This window comes from Hyla sarda, chromosome 1 (assembly GCF_029499605.1).
Source record: "Hyla sarda isolate aHylSar1 chromosome 1, aHylSar1.hap1, whole genome shotgun sequence".
In the NCBI taxonomy this organism is placed as follows: Eukaryota; Metazoa; Chordata; class Amphibia; order Anura; family Hylidae; genus Hyla; species Hyla sarda.
Window position 1 is genome coordinate 30,875,630 of NC_079189.1, and position 4,693 is coordinate 30,880,322.

At 46.9% G+C, this 4,693-nt stretch overlaps 1 long non-coding RNA gene across 1 annotated transcript; it reads right to left on the bottom strand.

The window, feature by feature from the left end:
• Positions 1-4,008: 4,008 nt before the first annotated feature.
• Positions 4,009-4,479, bottom strand: LOC130333058 (uncharacterized). Its single transcript, XR_008875461.1, has 2 exons — positions 4,354-4,479; positions 4,009-4,253 (listed from the first exon to the last, which is right to left on the bottom strand). It is a non-coding gene; the product is annotated as an uncharacterized LOC130333058 (long non-coding RNA).
• Between the last annotated feature and the right edge of the window lie 214 nt (positions 4,480-4,693).

Sequence of the window (4,693 nt, forward strand, 5' to 3'; positions counted from 1 at the left end):
TTGGACGTCAAGTGCACTGCGAGCGAACTACAATGCTCAGAAGAGAAGGAGCGCCATTGAGCTTTTAGAGAGATAATTTGTTTGGAATGGAAGTCGGGGGCCATGTGCATTTACAAAGCCCCCCGTGGTGCCAGAACAGTGGACCCCCCCCCATGTGACCCCATTTTGGAAACTACACCCCTCACGGAATGTAATAAGGGGTACAGTGAGCATTTACACCCCACTGGTGTTTGACAGATCTTTGGAACAGTGGGCTGTGCAAACAAAAAAATTTAATTTTTCCTTTTCATGCACCACTGTCCCAAAAATCTGTCAGACCCCTGCGGGGCGTAAATGCTCACTGCACCCCTTATTACATTCCGTGAGGGGTGTAGTTTCCAAAATGGGGTCACATGTGGGTATTTATTTTTTTGCATTTATGTCAGAACTGCTGTAAAATCAGCCACCCCTGTGCAAATCACCAATTTCGGCCTCAAATGTACATAGTGCGCTCTCACTCCTGAGCCTTGTTATGCGCCCGCAGAGCATTTTACGCCCACATATGGGGTATTTCTGTACTCAGGAGAAATTGCGTTACAAATTTTGGGGGTCTTTTTTTCCTTTTTTTTTCCTTTTTTTTTTTTTTTTACACTAACAGGCTGGTGTAGACCCCAACTTTTCCTTTTCATAAGGGGTAAAAGGAGAAAAAGCCTCCCAAAATTTGTAACGCAATTTCTCCCGAGTACGGAAATACCCCATATGTGGCCCTAAACTGTTTCCTTGAAATACGACAGGGCTCCAAAGTGAGAGAGCGCCATGCGCATTTGACTACTAAATTAGGGATTGCATAGGGGTGGACATAGGGGTATTCTACGCCAGTGATTCCCAAACAGGGTGCTTCCAGCTGTTGCTAAACTCCCAGCATGCCTGGACAATCAGTGGCTGTCCGGAAATGCTGGGAGTTGTAGTTTTGCAACAGCTGGAGGGTCCGTTTTGGAAACACTGCTGTACAATATGTTTTTAATTTTTATTGGGGGGGGGGCAGTGTAAGGGGGTGTATATGTAGTGTTTTACTCTTTATTAGGTGTTAGTGAAGTGTAGTGTAGTGTTTTTAGGGTACATTCACACTGGCGGGTTACGGTGAGTTTCCCGCTAGGAATTTGCGCTGCGGCGAAAAATTTGCCGCAGCTCATACTTGAAGCAGGAAACTTGCTGTAAACCCGCCCGTGTGAATGTACCCTGTACGTTCACATGGGGGGGGGGGGGGGGCAAACCTCCAGCTGTTTCAAAACTACAACTCCCAGCATGCACGGTCTGTCAGTACATGCTGGGAGTTGTAGTTTTGCAACAGCTGGAGGCACACTGGTTGGAAAACCTTCAGTTAGGTTCTGTTACCTAACTCAGTATTTTCCAACAAGTGAGCCTCCAGCTGTTGCAAAACTACAACTCCCAGCATGCACGGTCTGTCAGTACATGCTGGGAGTTGTAGTTTTGCAACAGCTGGAGGCACACTGGTTGGAAAACCTTCAGTTAGGTTCTGTTACCTAACTCAGTATTTTCCAACCAATGAGCCTCCAGCTGTTTCAAAACTACAACTCCCAGCATGCACGGTCTGTCAGTACATGCTGGGAGTTGTAGTTTTGAAACAGCTGGAGGTACACTGGTTGGAAAATACTGAGTTGGGTTCTGTTACCCAAGTATTTTCCAACCAGTGAGCCTCCAGCTGTTGCAAAACTACAATTCCCAGCATGTCTGATCACAGAATGGCAGCTGGGAGATGTAGTTATGCAACAGCTGGAGGTACGCAACTACAACTCCCAGCATGCCGAGACAGCTGTTTTCTGTGTGGGCATGCTGGAATTTGTAGTTTTGCAACATCTGGAGTGCTACAATTTAGAGACCACTGAACAATGATCTCCAAACTGTGGACCTCCAGATGTTGCAAAACTACAACTCCCAGCATTCCCAGACAGCAAACAGCTGTGTGGGCATGCTAGGAGTAGTAGTTTTGCAAGATCTAGAGGGCACTATAGAGATCACTGTGCAGTGGTCTCTAAACTGCAGACCTCCAGCTGTTGCAAAACTACAAATTCCAGCATGCCCACACAGCAAACAGCTGTCTGGGCATGCTGGGAGTTGTAGTTTTGCAACATCTGGAGGGCTACAGTCTAGAGACCACTATAGTGGTCTCAGACTGTAGCCCTCTAGATGTTGCTAGGCAACTACTCACCGGCTTCCGTCGCATCCGGGAGCCGTCCTCTTCTGCCGCACGCCGCCGCAGATCTCCGTCGCCGACCGCCGATCCCCGTCGCTCCGCTGCCTCCGGAGGGGTAAGTGGACTCCGACGCCGCTCCTCTTCGTTTTCCCTGTTCTGTCCCGCCTATTGTGGGAGGGCAGGACGGGGAAAATTAAAGTAAACCCCTCCACCCCAGATCTGCTATTGGTGGTCGCGTCTAGACCACCAATAGCAGAGATAGGAGGGGTGGCAACTCTGCCACCTCACTCCTATCGCTTTAGGGGGATCGTGGGTGTCTTAGACACCCCCGATCCCCCTTCTATTCCGGGTCACCGGGTCACCATAGACCCGTAATGACCCGGAATCGGTGCAAATCGCAAGTGTGAATTCACTTGCGATTTCCGCCGATCGCCGACATGGGGGGGGTCTAATGACCCCCCTGGGCATTTGCACGGGGTGCCTGCTGATAGATATCAGCAGTCACCCCGGCCCGGTCCCCGCCCGGCGCGCGGCGGGGGCCGAAATTCCCACGGGCGTATGAATACGCCCTTCGTCCCCAACAGGTTAAAGAGATAACACATATTATACATTGGAACATATTTACAATGGGGAAACAAGGGCTGGGGACACAGAAGGAGACTGTCTGACAGGACAGCAGGAGTACGGGGTAACATATCCCTTACTGGGCCACCACATTGGTTTTTATATAAAAAAAATACCGGCAAGGTGTCTAAAATACCGGCTGTGCCTGTAAAATACTGGCCAGGTGGAAACACTAAGTGTGTGACATGGTTGTAATAATTATTGGGGAGATTTATCAAAACCTGTAAAGAGGAAAAGTTGACCAGTTGCCCATAGCAACCAATCAGATTGCTTCTTTTATTCTTAACAATACCTCTGAAAAATAAAAGAAGTGATCTGATTGGTTGCTATGGGCAACTGGACAACTTTTCCTCTTCACAGGCTTTGATGAATCCAGAGCTGTATCTAGCTCCTTTTGTGCCCGAGGCAAGAACAGAAGATTGCACCACCACCTCCATTTGGGCTCAGGCAACCCCTCAGAAATGTTTTTGCGGGCCACCCCTACTGAATTATTTATTGTTATGTTTCTCACAAATGACATATTCACTAATCATTTTTCATAGGCCACTTTAAAAATGAAGAAAGGAATCTGTTGCTATGGGCAACTCAGCAACCTTTCCTCTGGACGGGTTTTGATAAATCTCCCCCACTGTTTAGAACAACAGGTGCTACATGGAGATCGCTGGGGTCCCAGCAGCAGGACCTCCACGATCAGACATTTTATCCCCTGTCCTTTAGATAGGGGATAAGATGTCTAGGGACAAAGTACCAATTTAAGGGCAAGTGCACGTAGCCAAAAGTTGATCCTTTGCAACCGTATGACCCCTAGCAAGTTCACTGCATGAGACCCGTTCATCAAAAAAAGGCTTGTGCACGGACCTTGCTGGGTGTCCTATGGTTGCCTTGGCAACTGCACCACCCAACACCAGTTGCCTCTCTCGGCTCCGCATTGTGCAGATCGAGCAGCTTTAGACACTTAAAAAAAAGAAAAAAAACTCATGTCATTTACATTTTACTAACACTGTTTTTCACAAACAGAAATAAAATAAATGAGTCGAACAAGTTAAAGAACAGTTTAAAAAAGGGGAACTTTATTTATTATTTATTAAAATGTTTGTGTAGGGATTTATGTAACCGTCCATCACTCACAAAGAGCGTACAGTAACTAACTCAGGACAGGAAAAACCTCCAGAGGGGAGGAAACCTGTAGGGAATCCATGGCTACTGTATTGCCCTTCCTCTGGGCATACTAAAGGAGGTTACCTCTAGAATTTGGGCCAATGTGTCTGTGTATGTTCGTGATTCGAGGGGCTGTGCCTTCATCCAACTTCTTGCTGTAGGTCCGGAAATCTAGGCCTTCATCCAACGTCTTGCTGTAGGTCCGGAAATCTAGGCCATCATCCAACTTCTTGCTTTAAGTCCGGAAATGCTACTCCACATGCTGGAAATAATGCATCTAAGATAGGAAAACAAAAGAGAGATTATTTACATGTTTATTATAGAAATGCACATGGAACTGCACTAAAACCTTTTGGACACAACAATGTGATACTTACCAGTCACAGTCATGTTTTTGACTTCACATTCCCGCGTCCCTACAGTGTCCAGCACCGACCCCTCACTGATGGAGAATGAGCAGGAGCAGTGTTATATCTGCTCAGTGCTGCTCTCTGGTGGACAATGGTTATGACATCACATGTGTGACACGCTGTTACCTCCTGGGAGTTCTATTTGAGCAGCGCTGCTCTCTGATTGGCTGAAAATCAAAAAAGCTTTCTAATATATTCTGTATGACTGTTATCTAAGTTATTTTGGGCAATTTTTTATTAAAATGGCGCTGTTCCCCATGGGTGTGAAATATTTGTTTCTCCTAACCAGACACTCGGTATTTGTAAT